This window comes from Petaurus breviceps, unplaced genomic scaffold, assembly GCF_028583685.1.
Source record: "Petaurus breviceps papuanus isolate PSGF00001 unplaced genomic scaffold, PetGlider_PUasm1.0 91133, whole genome shotgun sequence".
Classification (NCBI taxonomy): Eukaryota; Metazoa; Chordata; class Mammalia; order Diprotodontia; family Petauridae; genus Petaurus; species Petaurus breviceps.
This window is the reverse complement of record NW_027187419.1, coordinates 68531860-68554129: the sequence shown is the minus strand read 5'-3', so window position 1 is coordinate 68554129 and position 22270 is coordinate 68531860. Positions and strand designations below refer to the sequence as shown.

The 22270-nt window shown below is 36.7% G+C and overlaps 1 protein-coding gene and 1 pseudogene across 16 annotated transcripts in view; one reads left to right on the top strand and one right to left on the bottom strand.

The window, feature by feature from the left end:
- Window positions 1-22270, bottom strand: part of LOC138155417 (biogenesis of lysosome-related organelles complex 1 subunit 2 pseudogene) — a 964561-nt pseudogene that overhangs the window by 416568 nt on the left and 525723 nt on the right.
- The window catches only part of STARD13 (StAR related lipid transfer domain containing 13), a 750493-nt gene that overhangs the window by 642569 nt on the left and 85654 nt on the right, over window positions 1-22270 (top strand). The window contains exon 1 of one of the 16 annotated variants that reach the window (XM_069080659.1): window positions 952-1177. The exons of 13 other annotated variants lie outside the window; for them this stretch is intronic. The gene's annotated coding sequence lies outside the window, so the exon portion shown is untranslated. Of the gene's footprint in view, window positions 1-951; window positions 1178-13262; window positions 15907-21405; window positions 21483-22270 lie in introns of those variants that run through there. 2 more of the 16 variants (XM_069080662.1, XM_069080667.1) reach the window with 2 other exon arrangements.

Below are 22270 nucleotides of genomic sequence, written 5' to 3'. Positions count from 1 at the left end.
TTCAGTCTCACTAGAAGGTGTTGGTTTGTCTATAGATTTTACAGGTTGGCATTTCCTTTGTAATTGACTAGTTCCCAACTCTTGAAGAGCTACCCTAACAACTTAGTACACACAAGGACTACAATAACATAACAAAATAATGCTGAAAGGCAGTGGAACTCAGACTGCTTCTTGGTGCCAGAGAACAGATAATGAAGCATCCACTTCTCCTCCTCTCTTAGTAGATGTGGGGGGATAGGAGAGGGAAGTGGAACTGGAACAGTGTTGCCATCCTGTCTGAGGCAGCTGTTTTGTTCAATTTACTTTGTCACAAAGGAGAGTTCAATTGGGGGGAATATCAGAAAATGACTGTGATATATGAAACAAGACTTCAATAGAAATAAAATTTTTTTATTTTTAAAAAGCTAAGTTAGCTATAAAGTAACCATTTCCAATGTCTTTATCCTTTCTTCCCTGAACTTGTTGGTGATACAATCGTATAAGATAAAAACAGAGCCAAATACTTAGGATGTTGCTTTACTTGAATGAAAATGATGACCTTTTGTTTCAGGTTAGATAGTTTGAATAAACCAGTTTTTTTTTCTTGCATTATTCTTTTCCCATATTCTTTTTGATATGAAACAAAATTCATAGTTTTCCGACCTAATTATTTAACATCATCCAGGCACATTTTTTTTCTGGTCTTATGTATATGCTTAGAACTGCTTCATGTATTTCATCTCTTCCTATAAAAGAGTGTGGGATTTACTGGAAAATATGGATGTGACTATGGGATGCCTACCATCCAGGTGAACGATTACTTTTTGGGTTAGTAGTGATGGAGCAGGAGACTTTGCTTTAGCTGCAGAGCCAGTGTGAAATGGAATGATTTATAGGAAATCCAGCTGTGAGGTTGTTGGGTTTTTTTTTTTCCTTGGTTTCTTTTAGAGCGAGAGGCGGGGCTAAAAACCAACCTCAAACTGAGCAGACCATTGATCAGACCAGGGATGATGTAGAACTCAGTCTCACAGACAACAGCTAAGCATCGGGGAAAGATTAGCTGGCAAAGATAACGAAAAAGAAGCACTCAGTGACAGAGAGACCATCTGTCAGAGTCTGAGAAGCTGTTTCGAAGGAAGCAGAACATGAAATGAAGAAAGTGATTTGGGTTCACAGCCTAAGGACATTTTTAGACAAAGTAAGTTTTTATCGTATAGTAGTAGAAATAGCGGTGGTGGCTAGATACCATATCCCCCAAAGCGTACTTTGTATTTAGAAACACTGACATCCTGTTTGAATGGAACTTAGTTTTAAATAAAAGGCGGTATATACCACTTTAGTTATTCATGTTTGTTTTTCTTTTAGTTGAAATCTGCTACCATACGAACAAAACTTAGAAGTCTTCTTACTCAACCTCAGATGGTGGTTTTACCTTATTTTTTTGGTTCTTGTTTTTCTTTAAAGTGGTTGAAGATTATTGGACATCTTTCCCAGCAGGCAGCCTTAGTAAGAGAGTGGCCTATCTTTCGGTTTTAAGCAACTGGCAAGAAACTGTACTTGGTTGTTTATTCCATTGAGCGTAGGTTACTCAGCTAGCCCTGGATATGCCCCAAATTTCCTACGTGTCTCCTAAATCACTTTGCTGGTGTTGGCATACATTTTTAGGAAAAATAAGTAAGTTTAAGCTGCCACAAGGTCTTTTTTTGCTTTTCTCCAAGGAACATCATCTTTCATGGGACAAAATATACTGTAATCTTACTGTTTTACGTTAACGAGTTTTTGGTTGTTTTTTTAAACAAGTTTTTAAATTTGTTGAACTTGCATTATTCATAGTAATAAGGTACACTCAAGTGTTTATGCTTGGAGTTAGATGCCTTTTGGTTCATTAGGCAGCAATTTGGCTAATTCCAGAGGGGTCTAAAGCTAATGATAAGATTACACTAGAAAATAGCAAAGTATACATGAAGAGTTCTGAAAGGGAACTCATCAGCCTCATTATTTGGACTTAGCTGATTCTCTTACAGTTTGTGTAGAAAAATGACTACTATTTTGCAATGATTCTAGTGCGTGCAGTCTGTTCCAAGCCAGAAGTGGAAGCATTGGCTGTAAACTTAAAAAAAAAAGCAAAAACTGCTCAGTGTTATGGCCCAATATGGATGACAAAAACTCCGTAGCATGTGTGGGAAAATGGCTGCAATCCAATGTCTGGAATCATTTATCTTCTAGTAGAGTCTGGAAGATGACTGTTTTATGTATTTTACAGAAATCCCCACTGATTGATTTCATTTACATGGAGAGAGGGCATAGTGACTGCTGATGGAGACAACCAAAGAGAAAAAGTATTGATCCTTTTTATGGTTTTCCTGACAACCTGATCTCATTAGTTTATTTATTTATTTTTTTGGCACCTTTAAATGAGAGTGTGCAATTACTAACAACCATGTGGTTTCTATAGGTTTCTTTGGCTTTTTATATAAATGCCATATTTTTGTATCATCATATTTGGAAGATTCAGTAAATTGATAGTTGAAGGTTCTGTTTTCCTGTCTTTTTAAGGATTAACTTCTTTCCTTCTGTCTAGAAGAATGAGGAAATAAAAGATAATGTCAATAGACAAAGTTCCACATGGATTGGTAACTTAAATTACCAATCCATGTGTAGTGAATTAGAGCCATAGGTAGGGTGTCCTGTCCAATGTGGGAGGTATACCATCCTAGCATATTTATGCTAATATGTCATCTACTATATTTACTATGCTAGGCAGCATCTATTGTGAGCTAAATATCATCCCATGTGCTGAGATGTAATAGGGTAGTGCCCTAGTCATATTTTTCTGAAGTGTGAAAGAATTTTTGCCAATCTCTGATGGTACTCATGTCAGGTTTCATTTGTCAGATTTGTGGACTGTCATGCAGATTACTGGTTTTATAGATAGATGGACAGACAGACATAGATATATAGATATTGATTTATGTATTGATATTGACATATAGGTATCAATATAGACATATAGTCAGAAAGCTTAAGTTCTTTAACATTGTGTTGTTGCTTGGCAACCTCTAGAAAGACACTTAATATTTTGGTGGGTCAGTTTCCTCCACTTTAAATGGAGATAATAATTTTGACCATTTCTCTGCCTCCCAGAAATATTTTGAATGTCAGTGAAATAATATCCATAAAGGCCTTTAAACAATTAACATTTTAGTTATTCATTATTTTTAAGCAAAATTTCTACATTGGTTATGCTGCAAATCCTTAGTTAAAAGTCAGTAGTCCAGTATGATGTTACATATATTTTTGTTCTTATGACTCTTTTTGAAGATATTTGTATCAATATTTTCTCTCACGTACAATTATTTTTTAAAAGAACTATCTAATCCCAAGGCTAGCCATTTCCACACACAAAAAATAGTTTAGTGTCATCAAAATAGTATTAATATGCTTTAGTGTGATAAAGAAAAGTTGCCTAATTATTATAATTGACTTTTTAAAATACTTATTTTTAAAACTCACAAATTAGAATTGTAGAAGACAGTATAAGAATGTGTAGTATTTTTCTTCTGCCTTCTATAATCTCTCCCTCAGAACCTTCAATTAAATAACACAAAATAATAAAAATTTACGGTTTCTACTATAGTTTTGTCTGAAGACTGCAACAATTGATACCCATGAGGGACAATAAAGAGCAAGTAAATATATAAGCAGCCTTCTCCTGCCTCCTTCCTTTTATCCTTTTCCATTGTAAAGGCCAAAATTGAAACTTTACATCCCAGTTATCCATTAGTGAGAATTTAATTAGGATTTCTCCTGGAAGTTTGCTCTTTAACTGCCAGGTTAGGGCTTTCAGCAGTAAAGAAACACGAGGACCTGAGACATCCATATAGATATGCTAAATTTCTTATCTACTATCCCCTCTATTTTGATTTTGGAGTTCAGGGTGCATTCACTCTTATCATCATCATTACCATAGCATTTATATGCTCTAAGGTTTATAAAGCTTTATTTATTTATTTAGATTATCTTGTTTGATCCTCACAACAATCCTGTAAAGTAGGTCATGTCATCTCCATTTTGTTGCTGTTCAGTCATTTTCAGTCATATTTGATTCTTCATGACCCCATTTGAGGTTTTCTTGGCAAAGGTGCTGAAGTAGTTTGTCATTTCGTTCCCCAGTTTATTTTACAGATGAAGAAACTGAGGCAAACAGGTTTAAGTGACTTGCCCAGGGTCACACAGCTAATAAGTATCTGAGATCAGATTTGAACTCAGGAAAATGAATCTTCCTAACTCCAGGCCAAATACTCTATCCACCCGACGTCTCCAGATGAAATTGAGACAGGGACAGGTTAAGTGATTTGTTCAGCATCCTACAGTTAGTAAATGTCTGAGGCCAGATTTTAACTCATTTCTTCAAGTCCAGCACTCTACACATTATACCTCCATTGGATTTAGATTTAGCACTAGGGAGCTAAGACATCTAATTTTAAACTAGGCCATCCAGTACTTCATAAAAACCAAAGAGATAATTCTTCCAATATTATTTCTAGCCCCTTTCTTACAATTGAGTGGAAAGATACTGACCCAAGGCTACTGAGTGCTTCACCATTGCCTACCTTGGCTAATCATTCTTGTACTGGGCCTAGGCCCACTATCTTGATGGTCTCTCAGGCCTTTCATCTTGGATATTGAAAAATTCCTCTGCATTATAATAATCAGTTTTCAAGGATAATCATCATCCCACTCAGAAAAGTAAAGCTGTCTTTGCCTTTTGTACTAGTTGTCTCATCTTTGTAGGATGACTTTATTATTTCTTACCTGAAGCCTTAACACATTAGGAGCTATTCCTTTTTTTTCTGACATAGACCCTTTAGATAATTTGGTGAAATCTTTGGAACTATTAAATGTTTTTAAATATTTAAAGAAAATGCTAAATTTCAGTAAGAGGTTAATGAAAATAAAGATGGAATTTTTTTTTCCCACCAGATTAACAGATCCCCTCCTTTCCCCACAACCTCTGCTATGAAGAGAGGATGAGGCTAGTTCTCTAGTTTGCTTAGAGAAATCTAACCATTTAGACTATAAATGTTCTTACCACGAAACAAAAATTCCTGTGTGAAAACATTTGTTAGGGAAAAAGATATTGGGGTGGCTAGGTGGCACAGTGAATAGAGCACTGGCCCTGGAGTCAGGAGGATCTGAGTTCAAATCCAGCCTCAGACACTTAACACTTACTAGCCATGTGACCTTGGGCAAGTCAACCCCAATTGCCCTCCAAAAAAAAAAGCAAAATAATAGAGAATAAGCTTGCATATAGTTTGAAAAGAACCATTAACCTGTCCACCATACTTTTACTTAAGTAAAAAGTAACAATTGATGTTGGATCTTTGGATGAAAGAACCATGACAAATATATGACAAGGCTCATTCTATGATTTATTAAAAAACAGGTGCAAAGGTTTCCTATCAAAGATGAGTATGGTCAGCCTGAGGGTACATCCCTTTGCAATATATGAGGTAGAATCAAAGAAAAGCTAGAACCATCTCAAGGATGACAATTTCTTACCAACTCATTTTTTTCTGAGTAGATTTTTTAAAAAATCTAATGTATTGATGAGAAGCAGTGCAGTAGAGAATGGGTAAAAAGCTGGAATCAGGAGATTCAGACTTGCCTTTTGCAAAGTTGGTGTATGACCCTGGGCAAGTCATTAACCCAGTATTCCAGAAAACTCTCCAAACTGTAAATTGCAGAGAAGGTTTTGATCTGCATTGGTAGAGGGACTTTCCTTACTGGGAATTCCCCATACTACTGAAGTCTCAGGTCTGATGAAAACAAAAAATATATACTGAATAAAGTATCTAAAGATTAATTCAAAATTTGTATTGCCCTTCCTGATATAGAATAAAATCTAAAGGAAGGCCATTTAACTCATTCTCCCCAGGTAAAATTGGGTTAGGAAAATATAAGTTCTGTAGGGAAACATTAGTTATCTATTTCAGGTTAAAGTTAAGAATAGTTAAAAGGAGAAAACTTGAGTCTACTTGTTAAGTGTCTGTGAAGAAAACTATGTAAACTGTGGAAGCATTTATAATCTTTAATTTAATCTCTTTTCACATAGTATAAATGGCAGAGACAGAGACATTTTATCATAATTTTCTCTGCATGTTTTATCAAGAGAAACCACAGAAATGCTTGAAATATCCCTTTACCAAAGCAGGATAGTCTGTGAACTGAGTTAAAAGATAGCAAGGTTTGTTTCAGTTCTGGGCCCCACACTACCCTGTTCTCCTGGCACCACTGATAGTTGCGCTCCAATCATGGAGCACAATAAAAAGGAGAATCACTGGGTAATAGGGAACGATTGGATATTTTTGGTGGAGGGTAATCACATGGTCAGAGAGCTGTGGCAGGAAAAATGTGTAGGATGGATTGTAGGGGAGAGAGACTAGATGCAGAAATATGAAGTTAGAGGCTGTTGCAGTGATCTAGGCAATAAACACCAGAATTAAGGTGGAATGGAGGAGAGAGGACAAGTAGAAGAGATGCAATTAAGCAACTCATTTGATGTGAGTCATAGGAAGGAGTCAAAGGCAACAGAGGATTGCCACCTGGGTGACAGAGGAAAGTCAGAGTTTTATGAACAGTAGCAGGAAGGTCAGAAAGAAGAGTAAGTTTGCGGGGGAAATATCAAATTCAATATTAGTCATATTGAGTTGGTCAGTATGTGCAAGTCAGTACTGTTAATAAGAAAATACTTAGATGGTAGAAGTTCCTCATAGAACTTTAAAGTTAGAAAAAATGACTTGACCATTACCCGGGTTTGGGCAGTGGTTGTGAGATGGATGAACTAACTGGTAGGTCCATACAAGAAGCTTTTTCTGATTTGTTAGGACCTTACAGAGCTTTTACCTGGTTAGAAGAAACCAGAGTGCTTTTCACATTGTGCTGGGGAGTAGAACTTAGTCATGGCCTACCTTGATCTCTGTCCCTAGTTTTCATAGCTTAATACAACCTCAAATTTCTACTGCAGAGAAAAGAAATTGTTTGTAAATATATAGAAAAGCTGTACTTTCCCCAAACTGGGTTAGGATTACTATTTAATTCCTACCCATAAAACCAGCTTAATTATAAAAGATTTTTTAGTTTTATTTCTAAAATGTCCTTATTATTTAGTCTTTCCTCCATCTTTCTGAACTGATAAAATATTCTTCTTCACCCAGATCTCTTTGGACTCCTTCAAATAGGTGCCATCCAAAAAACTATACACCTCACATTTCTAGAGAGAAACTTGAGTTTCTTGTGTCTAATGGGCTAAGACTCAGGGATAGGGAACCTGTGCCCTCAAATATGCCCCTTTGACTGAATTCAAACTTCATAGAACTGTGAAGTTTGGATTCAGTCAAAGGGCTGCACTTGAGGGCCCACACATGGGCCCCTGGAGTAATTTCTCCAGTCACTCAAAAATGACTGTTCCTGGTCTCTGCCTTCTTAAGCCTCCCTAATGTAATAGAACAAGTGTATTTTTTTTTCTTGACTCGGATAGTAGATACTGTTGATTATAGTTGTTCTTGATTCTGCAGATCTAGTTGCCATGGCATCCTTAATATTAGAGAAATATCTGTTAGTTCCAGGTGACTAAACACAGGCTGAACATTACCTGGGTACACACAAGGAGAAGGAATAATTTAGTGAGTTATGAGGTGATATACTAATAGGAGTATTCTCCATGAATTTTGCCCATAGCAGGCAAGGCATTTTCAGTATTGTGTCTTCATTGCTTTAAAGAATACTTCTTACAGTTGAGTTGTAAATAAAGCAAGTTTCCTGGGCCTTTTTCAAGAACTTTTGAGTTTTCTTCAGCATGACAGTAAAACATAAATAACGTTGTAGTGATCAAATGTTGTGTTACTAGAATAAAGTTCATACTAACCAAAACAATCATTTTGGGGGGAACAGAATGAATCTAAAATGAATGTCTGCCTTGAGAAAATAAGAGGTTGCACTATCTAGAGTGGTTAAGGGATTTTATTCATTTGAGTTGTTGTTCGATTTTCAAGTTAACCATTGGTTTAAATAATTTTATTAGAATAAAAAGAGAATTTATCATTGTAAATGGTTCTAAGAGTATGTTTCAATCCAGCAAGAAGGGAAGAACAAAAGAAACCAAACAAAATATAGTTTACTTGAATCTCATAAAAATGTCTTGCATAAGAATTGAAGAAGCATGGGAAAATATGTGTTCTTTTATAAAAACAATGTTTTCCTTGAAGTTGCTTCAAGATTACAGAAGTTCACATCACATATTGGTATGTGTATATGTTTATGTAAGTAAGGGCTGTGTGTACCATGAAAAGTATGTGATGTCAAGACTTACAGTATTTGTTACTTTAAATTGTGAGGACTGCATATCAATTGGCTGCACAGCTGTGGTACATTATTCATTCAGAAATACTACAAATTCATTTTCCCAAACAAGCCCATTTCCTTGAGTCAAAAAACATTTCTCCCTTTGTTCTTCTTCCCATACTTTTTTTTAAGAGTTATCCTGCATTCTCTTTGCTACTGACAAAAGTAATTACCAGATGAAAAGTAGTTTTCCATTGATAAACATGCAGAAATATGGCCTTCAATATTAAATAAAGCATGTTTTATTTGTCTCTAAGTGAAATATATGTAGAGTGGGTAAATTTTACCTCCAGTTTAAAAACGAAATACGGGTTACCCAGCTTTAATCAATTCTAATGTATAAGAATTCAAATTTATAAAATATATTAATTGGAAAGGAGATAATTTTTCTTTTTAGAAGAAGTCTGGGGTTTTTTTTTTTGCTTTTTTTATTTACTATGATTGTCTTTTTAAAAATCAGCATGCAGTATATTTAAAATAAGGTTCCATTTTAAAAGTTTTACAAGCAGTTTTTCAAGAATATCGGTTATATAAGATGAAATGAATCTGTAATTCAAGACACATGAAATTTAAATGTATATATTGAGGCACACTGTGTGCCAGGCACTATTCTTCAGTTATTTCTGAGATAATCTACATTTTAAGTGCTTTTTAGTGAATTGAGCAAAGTACTGCATGAAATAGATTGTGTTTTGTCCTATACTATATCAATTCATATTATAAACTTGAACTGAATTTTTAGTCTGGAAGAGACTTTAGAGATCAATTAGTCAACTTCTTCATTCTACAGATAAAGAAACTGATGCCCAGAGGAATTAAAGTAACTTGCCCCATCCTAGCCCCCAAGTCACACATTTTATGCTTTTGTTTGCTATGTGGAAAGAATTTGATTTTTGTTTAGCAGCTGGTGGAAAATAGTTTAAAATCCTTTATCCCTCAAGAAAAAGGTTAGATTAGCTGAAAGAACCTTAAAGATCACACCTTTGTCCATCTTAAGATTTCGCTTCTGCCTCCGGATACTTGTAGGATAATATTTTTACTTTTAGTTATCAGTGTCATTTGAAATTCTGATTAGTCCTGATAATCACCCTGGAGCCTTGAAACACTTAGCTGGTAAATAGCTAAATTTAATTAATTCTCCTGAGTGCTATGTCAACTTCATTTCCCTGTTAGATTTCCTATTTGTCTTGTTTTTCTAGTAGAGTTGATATTATAGAGTGGGGGGAAAACCCACCTCTGCTGAAAAGACCTTAAGTGTAATCAATCACTGTTCACATCTCTTCTGTGGCTTTTAGCAAGCTTTTAGAGGGTCTCCTCTAAAGGGAAGTGCTGCCCTTGGGGATAACTGAGGCTTCCCAGAAGAGATTATCATCTAACCAGGCTCACTTCTTTTGAAGGAATACTTTGATGGATTTGTGATCCCCTGTACTCCCACCACCTGTGCAGACTGCAGCCCCCACTATCCTTCTCATCCAGCTGGAATCTCTTCTTTGTCCTTCTGTATGTAAAGTGACCTTCACAGAGGATGTACCTTCCTCTGGTTCTTAAAGATCTAAGGCATACTATGGTAGCGTCTTAGCTTTCCATCATTTCCCATAAACGATGTCCACCCTCACACCCACATCATTACTTAACATAGAATAGTTGTGGACATTGAGCAGGAAATGACACCTTTAGCTGGGATTGGAAGAAAGCCAAGAAGCTAAGAGGCAGAGATGAGGAAAGAGAGGATTCCAGGCAAGGGGGAGAGCCCGTAAAGATGCTCTGAGATGGTGGATGGAGTATCTTGTGCTCAGGAACAGCATGGAGGATGAGGTCACTGGGTCAGAGTATTGGAAGAGGAGTAAGGTAAGGGGAGTTAAGATGACTGGAAAGAAAGAGAGGGGGCAGGTTATGAAGGGATTTTAAAAGTCAAACAGAATTTTATTTTTCATCCTGAAGATAAAGAACTACTGAGATTTACTGAATGGAGGTGGGGTGGGGTGACAGTGCTACCTACTCTTTAGAAATAACTATTTGAGAACTAAGTAGAGGAGATAGTGGAGGGAGGATTGACCTGAGCCAAGGAGACCAGCGAACGGTCTCTTGCAATAATTCAGGCATGAGGTGATTAAAGGCCTGTGCCAGAGTGGTGGCAGGGTCAGAGGAAAGAAAGGCATGTTACTAAGACTCAATCAATAGCATTTGGCAATCTATTGGATATGGAGGGTGAAGAGAATGAGGAATTCGAGGATGACACCTAGGTTTCAAGCCTAGGTGACTGGGAGGATGGTGGTGTTCTTACCAGCAGTAGGAGGATTATCCAGATAATCACTGTGATTGATTCTTTTAGCTAAAGAAATCAGAGTCTCCTTGGTTTTTCTTTTCCTTTTGTTATTTCATTTAACAAATATTAATCATCTACTGTTTGTAGATCATGATATGAGAGGAGATAAAATGTTTGAATAGATATGGCCCCTGCATTCATTGAACTTTCATTGTAAATGAGGATAAGACATAGACTCTGAGAACTGATAGATAATATTACATGAAGAGTACATGGAAGGTATTCTTATGCAATGGATGGAATTTTGGACTTGGAAAGACCTGGATTCAAATACTGCTTTTGATAACTGTAGAACTACTATCAAGTCATTTAATCCATGAATCTCAAACAACTTTAAGACAGAGGTTTTTTACCTGGGATCAAGGAACCCAAGGGTAGATTTCAGGGAATCCACAGACTTGGAGGAGGAAAAAATAACATCATTATTTTCATTAATGTTTGATTTCCTTTGTAATCCTATATCTTTTGTTTTATGCTTTTAAAAATATTCTGAGAAAAATTCCATTGTCTTTACCAGACTTCCCAAAGTTAAGCCCTGCTCAAAGACCTGTCTACTAAGTTACATGCAGGTTGTATCTGTTTTACCAGGACTTTACCAGGAGATCACAGACACTTGCATGAAGAATGCTTCAGAGTTGCAAAATAAAGTGCTATGTGAGGTCTGTGAGAAAAGGTCATGAGGGAGAGGCAGACCTAAGACTACATGGAAGAGATGGCATTTGAGTTGGGCTTGTAAAGGATGGATAGAAATTCAACAGACAAAAAACGAAAAGGGAGGACATTCCTGGCATTTAGGAATAGCTAATAAAGAATGGTAGAGTTTGTCTCTCAGAAGTAGACAATGGTGTGTTTTTTTTGAGAAATATAGACTGGGAAAGTGAAAAGTCTAGTGGTTCCAGGGAAAGGAATTTGAACTTGACTCAGATGGCAATAAGGAGCTATTAAGGATTTTTGAGCTGAAGTGATGTGACCAGAGATTTAAGAGATTATTTTGACCATACTATAAAGCTTAGATTGAAGAAAGAAGAGAGGGGGGAAGACCAGCTAGGAATACTATTAGACTGTAGGTAAAAGGTAATAAGGGCCTGTACTAGGTGGTAGCAATGGGAATTGAGAGGTGGGGAAAGCTACAAGAGCAGATTTGTTTACCAGTTAGAAGAATCAAGGAAGATGGAAATGTCAAAGATAACCCCCAAAGTTCTAAGCATGGTCCCTGAACTCATTGAATTCTAGATGGGAATAAGACACAGACTCATGGGAGCATAGTAGACAATATGCAGAGTGGAAGAATAAATTTAGGGGAGAAGATATGGTTTGTAGCTTTGGGACATGAGAACTTTAATGCTAGTCGAACATCTATGTAGAAGTGACGAGTAGGCAACTAGGCATTTGGGTTTGAAACTCAAGAGGTCAAGTCTAGAGAAACAGATTTGGGAATCAGCTGAATAAAGATGATTAATTGAAATTATGATATTGAATGAGATTGCCAAGAGAGGATATTAATAAAAAAGGAATGATGAATAGATCTTTGATTACTACCTGAATTAAGGGATGTGGGAAAAGATGAGGAGATAGATGGTGGAATTGGAGAAAGAACTAAAAGAAACACATATATAGCCTATATTATCTAATTATTAAACACAATGGATGGAAGAATGGTAGGAATGGTAGGTAGTAAGGGCCTAGAAACTTTCCTCAATTGAAATCTGCTGTTTTATGTGGATATAATTGGACTTCTTGCCATATAGGGGTAGGCATAGACAATATGTGTGTGCATGTGTGTGATACAAAGTATATGGACCAAATGGGTGTGTATTTCACAAAACAAACACACAAAAACCTTCAGGTGATACTTAGAAATGAAATAATTTCTAATAGCAACCATGAAAGATGCTGAATGCCAAGGTAAATAAGGTAGAGGGAGAGAAAGTGTTCAAATGAACTTTGCCCCCCACCCCCACCCCCACCCCTTCAAATAGTGTTTCTTAGATACCTTTTCCACTCTTTGTAAATATTCTTAGTCATACCACAAAAATGAAGCCTAAAACCTTCACACTCCAGTGGAGTGCTTTAAAGTTCCCATTAAACCATCATTGATTAAGTTGAACATTTTGGTTCACAATGTGCCTGGCTTTGTAAACCCACCATCAGCGCAGTAGTTGGCACATAATGGTATTTAACAAATGCTTTTGTGGGCATAACATAAGAAATTTTTCAGTCTGGCAGCATGTGTTGTTTGACTGCAATCTAGTGATGAAGACAAAGTATTCATAGCTGGAACAATAAAAGAACAGCATCATCAGGGCTTGATGTCCAGTGCCATGGAGAATGTCACAGAGGCAGAAATGTAAGAACCCCTCACATCTGTTTGATTCCACATACCCGAACAGTTAAAGCCCTTATTCAGCTTCTCATTTCTACTGGTCTGAGATTGTAAGACTATGAAGGATCTGAATTTCATATTTAGGAATAAAATTGAAAGAGAAACAAATGGAGATTGATTTCAGGAACAAAAGTACAGCAGCTGAGACTGTGGTTTCTCAGGATGTTTATCTTGCTATGTCAGGAACCACAATACAAAATCCTATAAGTCATTAGGATTAAGGCAAGTCAAAAACAGGCTGTCCTAGCAACAGAGTTTTATACAAACTGTAACTTTCCTTCAGAGTTCATACAGTTTTTCTTGGATTTAATTGGCATGGGTGTGTCTATTGTCTCCACAATTACATATTTAAAAGTGAGGTACAGAATATCTTCTTTTTTTTTTTTTTTTAACATTCTTAGTGTTATAACTCTTTCAAGGTAGATTCTGGCCTACTAGAATTTATAAAAAGTTGACAACCATCTGTGTCTATAAAGTCATGGAGTATTAGAGCCAGAGGGAACATTAAAGATTATCTAATCCAATCCCTAATTCTTATAAATGAGGCTAGAAGAGGAAGAGTTCTGGTATAATCCCTGTATTTTATAGGTGAGGGTAGAGAATAAGTTGTGGTCAGTGACAGAGCAGGGACTAGTCTAGGTTCTAGGTCTTTAAAGCATAATAAGAATATCTTGTGTCAAAATCAGTTTAATTTAACCTATGTTTATTACAAACATGTATGCAATACTTCTCTGAAAATCAAGGCCATTTTGACTTCTAGGTTATTCATGTGAATGGTGATTGAGGAGAGTGATGTGGTTGAGCCCCTTTGTGTGCAGATAGAAACTTAACACATCCATGTACAATAATGCATTCACTAGCACGGCAAGAAAAAAAATGGAAAGACAGAGTTATTATCCATCAGTCAGTATTCCATAAGTGAGAGAATTTTATAGTTGAAAAGAAACTTTTAGAGATCATAGAATTATAGGATTTGAAGCTTAAAAAAAAAAACTCAAAGCCATTTTTCCTCATTTTACAGATGAGGAAATTGAGACCCAAAGTAGAAGGGAGACACCATCTTGTGGAAGGCCTGGAATCCCTGGCAAAGAAATCTAAACTATACTTGTTAGACAATTATAAGCCATTGAAGATTTTTCTTTTAAACAGAGGACTGTCATGACTCTGTGTGTGTATGTGTACACACATAAATGTAAAAGCAGAAAGTAAGGCCCATGAGGATGAAGGAACATGCCCAATGTCACAGATATGGTATTGTTGATACTAATTCTGAAACTGATGTAGCAAATTTGTTTATCATATGCCCTGTCCTGACTCTTATTTAGAACATCTTTATTGAATGTGTGTATTTTCTCCAGAAAGCGAAAGGAAATGTTTGTTAATTTACTTGAAACAATCTTGCCTGAATGAAGATCTAGTAGAACAGGAAACTGAGATAGATGAAAGTAAATAGATTCCCCTCTGTCTTCCTTCTCCCCTTTTTTTCCCTCTCTTCTTTCTCTTTCTTAGATTCAATTGATGTAAATATTTGAGCCTATGATAATATATAATAATATAATAATCATCTAATTATTAAAGAACAGGCAATTATCAACTTACAGAGTGTGGCAGAAGGATAAATTCATACAGAAGTTCATATGTCAAGTCAATTGTCTGCAGCTCAGGATTTCCTTATAGAAACAATGTTATCCATGGTAGTTAGGTTTCCTGGGTTAGCTTAATACTATGCTAATAATACCAGAAAGACTACTACAAATAATAAATACATTTTGTGGGAAAAGACATTCAGCGTTCCAACTTGGAATACTGAGAACATATATATCTCTGCACTAGGGCGTGATAATGGGTTCCCCATCTTCCTTTCTGAAGAGCAGAATCTAGTATTTTTCTAATTCCCCTGTGGTTGCTTGGGTGGCTTTAAGGCAGAGACTTCAGTAAGACAGAAGCCTAGGAATGTAGAGGATGGCACCAGAAATCTGTAATGCTGAACTGAGGGTGACCTGAAAGATTCTTGCCAACATGGACCTTTTGGGACACTTCCTGCTCCTGTCCTGGCCCCCTGAGCATGTATTGATGAACGCAAAAGCAATTACATACACCTCTTTTTCTTTTTTTCCTGTGAGACCCAGGGATTGGCCTGCCTGCTTTCACTTAAAAGTGGAACTTTTAACAGATGGGGGTTAAAAGGCTCCCTATGGAAAGTTTCCTGTAGGAGCAAATGGGCCCTTTGGGTACACAAAGGACTGAAATACGATTAATCTAGTATTTCAGATGAAAGGAGGAATCAAGTTGTTCTAAGCACAGGGCTGGGGGCTCTGAGGTGAAAGCACAAGAGGGAATCTGGGAAGGGGGAGAGGGAATCATGATCTGCACATGGTATGATTTTACTCATTTGGGGGTAAACCAGAGGAGGCCAGTATTAGGGCTGTTGAAACAGCAGTTTATTGGGTGGGGAAAGAGCTTAGGGGAGAAGGAACAGCCTTAATTTCCCCTGATCTCCTCCTTCACCACTGGGCTGGCCATCTCCAGAGGCCATCTGGAGTAAAGAGAAAGGGGGAGGGGCAGAGAGGTTCCAGGCAACCCTAGGAGGAGGGGAAAAGGAAAAAAAAAAGGCGGGGAGGGAAATTTCGAGCAGCAACTAAAAGAGAGAGAGAAAGGAAGTTCCCTTAGCCACCCTGTCCTGGGACTCTTTCAGGATGTTGGTCCTCTCATTCTTAAGTCTGTAACTGCCTGTAACACCAGTAGTCTCTAAGAAATCAAAATGCATCTTCACACAGCTATCCAATGAAAAATATGACTTGAAAACTGAAAATGTGTAAGTATTTTTTCCTAAATATATGTCCATGACCTAGCTTGATAGTTTATGTTAGCATTTGGTATCATGATTCATTGAATATATATGTACATTTTTAAATGTTTCTTAAAATCCATTTTTAAAAATTCATGCAGAAAAAAAATTTGGAAACCACTGCTTTACCTCAGATTTTTTTTAAAAGAATCTGATTTGAATATATTCAGAAAGGTATCTTACAGAGTTTGACTGTATTTCCTCAAATATTTGTCAAGAGAACCTCTTGGTCAGGGAAGATGAGGATGAGGTGGGATATTAAATACTGGGGCTTTGCTCACCTGTTTTCAGTGTTAACTCAAGTCTCTTTGAAATAAACCAGGTTTGGATTAAAACCAAAACAAAACCTGAATAATAATAATAATATTGATAAGTTTAGCTACTGTAAAATCACAGACCTAGATTAAGCATTAACCAAGTATTCCGTCAGTCAATACGGATGGTATAGCCCAGGGATTTGATTTTTGTTGTTCATTTACCTGGAGGTTCTTAGGGAGCCACGGGAAGATTTGTAAGCAGTTCCGTTACACAGCATCTGGTCTAGAAAATTGTTCTTGTTATTTTGACAATCCAATTTTAAAAAGCTTAAGGGTGGGCTTGAAGGTAGAGGTGAGAAACCTAACAAGAAAATCATGATAATAGCCCTGGTATAAGGCGGCCAGGAACAGGCTTCTGTGGTAAGTACTGAAGGGAAAGAGGGAGGAGGGTTTTGTTGGGGACAAAGTGGTTAAGCTTGGCAACTAATAGGGTAAGATAAATGGAAGAGACAAAGAAGTCCAGGTGTGCTTCCCTCCTTTGGTGGTGCCAAGGAAGTAATTTAGGCAGCAGCAGCAGTGAAAGTTAGGGGGAGGGGAGGAGAGAAGGGGTAGAGGGAGAGGAGAGAAGGGGTAGAGGGAGAGGAGAGGAGGGATAGAGGGAGCTCTCCCTGAAGTTTCAGGTGGGAGCAGAGCAACCAAAAAGAGATGTCCTTGGAAAGATGGTATTACCTGACAGATTGCTGATTGTGGTTGTTGACTTGGAAAACATGAGGAGAATGTGCCTTTTTTTTTTTTTTAACCTTGAAGAGAGTCTGCCTGGGAATCTACTGAGGAAAAATACATATATAGTCATTAAATACTAGTTCAGAGGCACAACTTTTATTTCATTCAGGCATTTCAGAATTTTTCAGTATTGAACTTGCCTGCCAGTATCTCATGTAGATAAAGTGAAGAGAATGAGAAAGGCTTGATTTGATATCTTTTAAGTGATTTTTTTTTTAATTAAAGCAAAGGAAATGAAACATTTAGGAATGACAAAGTCAACAAACACAAAAGTCAGGAAGTCTTTGAGTGGTACGTGACATCAACAATATTCTTGCTAGACAATAAAGATAAGTTGAGGGGAAGATTGTCCAGCTGACACATATAGTATTCTTTAGCCTGGAAATCACAGTTTAATCCAGGGTAAAATGCAAGTACATTAAAGGATTTCACTTTCCTTATTTGAGCAAGAAGCTTTCCCTATATTGTCATATTCCTCCAATAATCCAATTAGGGGAAAGATTCCCTATAGGAAGGAAACCTTGACCATTTGAATATATACAACAAATGAGTAAAATCCTCCCACACCCTGTATCCCTTAGGGGAAATACACCTTCAAAATCTGGTTTATCCTAATCCAGTTTTTTAAAAATTGTTTTTAATTCTCCAGGGAGGGAAGAGAAGAGCATGCAGCAGGCGTGCTTTTTGCAGATTACCTCATTTGATCCTGACAAGTAGTCGAGTAGTTGTCCTCATTTTATAGTCAGTAAAACTAAGGCAAACAGAGGTTTGCTAACGGACTTGCTCAGCATCACACAACTACTAAGTATCTGAGGCCAGATTTGAACCCTGGTCTTCTTGACTCCAGGCTCAGCAGCCTCTAAAACTGAGACCAGCTGAAAGAAGCCTACTTAGTCCAATTAAGACAATTTTAGAAAAGAAAAGGGAGAAGTGTGGTTTTATAGCCCATCCAAAAACATTATAGAGGTCATCAAGCAGAATATTTCACAGGTCTTTTGACCCCAAGTGCTTCAAAAGGCTTAGTTAGGAGTAGTCCTGATGTGGTTCTTTGGCCTCAAAAGTTCTTGTCATTACTTCCTGCTCCACCCCACCAAACCTCTGCTATCCTGAAGTGAAGTTATCTATTCCACTTTAATTATGCTTGGACGCTTAATTCCCCAGAAAAGTGTGCCTGGCTTGCCTGTTCTAGAAAACATAATCCTTTTCATATGTGACTATTTTGAAGTTGTACTGAACATCCTTGGCGTTCATTTTTAATATGAATGAAAACAATGAGAAAAGGAAGTGTGGAGGCTTGGAATCTTAGTTGATGCTCCAGAGGTCATTTGGGAATTGTATGGTTCCACTCAGACTCTTAGTGGCAGGAAGTATATTAGAAAAGAATAAACTTTCCCATTCTCTTAAATTTCGTTGAGTCTAAGTGTTAAAAGACTTTGGGTTTTTAATATTTATGCTTTCTTTTCTTTCTCAAAAAAATAATTTAAAGAGATTATTATCATGATAAATTTCCATAAATATTTAGTGTTCTTTAAGGATATTTTTAGAGCAGTATTATATAAAAGCCTAAACCTTTTATATTTTACCCTGTACCTACTATTGTATATGTTTAAAGGTAACAAATACTAATTATGATTTGTGAGTATGACATTTGACCATATTGTCACAGAACGTGTTTTGTAAGCTGTAATATACATAATATCTATTTATAGTTGCATGTACAATTCTGTCCTGTTCTGCTTTGTATATGGAAATGCTCATTTTATTTGGCATTTGTTAAGGTCAGGATTAAAAGAAAGTAAAATGGAATAACTCAACATTTACTTTAGGTTGGATAGGTTTTTATCCATTCTCTGGAGAAAGGGGAGCCACTGTAACTTGCCAGATTCCATATAATAAAGGCAGACAGCTTTATTACTTAGAACAAAACTCAGAACTAAGTCCTGAATTTAGGTTGGTTTTCATGTCTCTCCAGTTACTTCTGTATGGTTTATGTTGCACCCCAGATGTAAAAAGGCAGAAAACTGTTCTCTGAATTTCAGTCCTGAATTATTTTGTGGGAGGTTATTATTGGAAATACGGAAGAAAGCCTTTGTTTTCAAGCCAGCATTGATACTGAGCAGAGATATTATTCTTTTCCTGTGATCTTGAGTAGAGTTGACAATCAGATGCCAAGTTCTACATCTCTCAGGCCTTTCAAAGCAGAACTCAGGGATCAACCAGAAAGTCACTGTGGCTTGAATGAAGTCATAGGTTACTTAAATTCCAGTTTGCTTCTGCATGTTCATGGTATAGTCAGGCAGGAAGCTGCTAACTAAATTCTAAATCATCCCTCTAAGAGTAGAATTTCTTTTCTAAATTTAAACCTGATCTTCCTCCTTCCCAACAGCCCCCTCTCCCATTTACCCTAAACTTTGGTTCAGTGAAGATTTTTGATCTTGTCAATCTTTAGTCTGTATTTCTGTCTTTGGAAATTAGCTGTCTGAATACTTTACCTCTGCTAGTTTGCAAGTCTGCCTCAGTTGTCATTATACCTTCCTCAGTTGAGCACTTACATTGGTAAGACACAGCCTTTTATTTTCTGGGAGTTTAAAATCTAGTTTGAAGAGATAGGATATGACATTTTTTTTAAACCTGACATTTATTTAACACTTTAAAGTTTGCAAAGCACTTTACATATGAGTAAATGTTAGATGTTATTTTCAGATGAAGAAAACTGGGCTTGGACAGGTGAAGTGATTTCCTTTTGGTCACAGACCTGGTAGTGTGAAAGCCTATGTCCTCTTATAGTGGCACGCAGCAGTTGGTTAGTGAATTTCCTCTTCATCTGCATCTATCTCCTTTTACCCTTTCCCCTTTTCTTCCTTTCTGGAAATTCTATCTTTGGAGGAGATAGGTTTTTGTATTTGAATATAAAAGCTTTGGTAGGCATTTGGATAGTTGCTGGTAGCTACCCAACAATCAATCATGTCTCCCCAAATACGGTGCATGGATACACGTGCCTCTGTGTGTGTGTGTGTGTGTGTGTATATATGTGTATATGTGTATGTGCATGCATCTAGGATTTTTTTCCCTTTTCTATTTGTGGGTTATAATAGTGAGAATGACCTTAACAGTGGGCATTTCTGGAAGATTAATAACCATTGGAGGTTAATGGCCTGACTGAGTCAAATTCATTCAGCAGGACCCGGCATGTTGGTATTTTGGAGTCTCCAGAACAACCCCACAACCCTAACCGTCTTTATAGGTAACCTCTTTACAACCATCAGCTTCTCTCAGGTGGCCATTAATCCAGGAAATACTGGACCCTTTGCCTAGTTTTTTAAGTATTTGCTCTTTTATACACCCTTCCTCCTCCAGTACTAAAAAATAATCTGGGGGGGGGAAACGGGAGGCTATGAAAAGGAGCAGATTAGGGAAAGGGGTATTCAGTAAGATCACTGTCTTGGGGTGGGGGGGTAAGGAAAGACAGGTTGAAAATTTGTAACACAAAATCTTGTGGAAATGAGTGTTGAATACTAAAAATAAATAAAAGATTAAACTATTAAAAAAAGAAACATTTTTTTAAAAATAATCTGGTATAAGTCATATATGAGATGTTTTTCCCCTAAGGTTCTGGTATCTTATGTATGTTTGGACGTACTTTTACTGTTCATTTTGATACACATCATGCAAACCAGTTGGTAATGTGCTTATTAATTGATGAAAACTTTGTAAATTGCAAATGTAAGAATATTATTTACCAGATTTTAATAATCACCCTAAAAATGACTTCTTATGGAGAATTCATTGTCATTCTTAAAGTGTCACATTGTCGCTATGAGTCTTATTCCATTTTGTTAAATAGTTTGTTGTATGAAATGTGGCATCTTGTAATGCAAAATTGACAGAAACAATATAATGTAAAGTAATTGAATGTCAAAGATTAATTATCCACCACTTACAAATTGAATAGTTGTCATTTTAAAAAACTAATCTAAAAATTCATCCAGCATTAGTTGTAGTCAAAACTTGAACTGCAATTGCTCTTTTATTTGGAAGTCTTCAGGTGCAGCAACTAAAAATAGTCTAATAATAAACTTTACCAGGTTGGGAGTATCTTTTCTATATTCCCCAGATGTATACAATGCACTTAGCAATATACCATTCCAGGGAGTCATTAGAGTTCACAAAGAAGGTCAAGGTTTAAATCTAATCACTCCAGACAGAAGGGATCTTCTCTCCCTTAAGGAATTCCCATTAGTACTTTGTTTAATTAATTTTCAATGTTACTTTGCCATAGGATTTAGGCTACTTTTAACAGACAGTTATGTGTAATAGATTAGTAAATATGTTTTTGTGTCTTACACTGTCAGAAGTTCCTTGAAAGAAAGACTTTTCTACATCCTGTTTCACCTTCTATGTTGTAGGTGCTCAATAAATATTTGTCAAATGGATTAATGAAATGTGAGCCCCCAGCCTGTTTAAGGTCAAGATAAAGAAATCAGAGAGGAAGGAACAAGCCAGGTACCATTATCCAGGATGTAGACATAGAACTATTACTTGATATCAGTAGATCATAACTAACAACCTAATATCATTGCTTTAAAAAAAAAAGAGGGGTGTGTGCATGCACACATGTGCGCTGGTATATAAGCATATATAGAGACACAGGTGTATACATGTATGTATATATACATATGCACATGTGTAGATGTGTGTGTGTAGATACATGTGTGTATATAAGAATAAGCTTCATGAAACAACCAGAAATAAAACATACTGAGGACCTAAGAATATGAAGAGTCACCATAAGGGGACTGTTTCAGCCTGAATGTGCTGCTGTAATCTGTGTCTTTGAGAAGTGCTCATTTTTAGTCTGAAAGAAGCAGTTTACTCATGCAAAAATGGGCCACAGCTCAATGTACCCAGCATTTACCTACTTAACAGGAGGCAAGGATTCTGATTACATGGACCCAACACTTAAGAAAGTTGACACTTTATAGAGCTTAAGCATGAAGTCATCATCTTCCTTTAGTTGTTATTCAGCCATTTTCAGTCATATCAACTCTTCATGACCCATTCGGGTTTCTTGGCTGAGATACTGGAGTGGTTTGCCATTTCCTTCTCCAGATCATTTTACAGATGACAAAACTGAGGCAAACAAGGTTAAGTGACTTGCCCAGGATCTTACAGCTGTTATGTGTGTGAGGCCAGATTTGAATTACGGAGACTGAGTCTTCCTGATTCCAGACCTGGTAAACTATCCACTGTGCCACCTAGTTATCCCTTCATCTGTTTAGACAAGAGAAAAA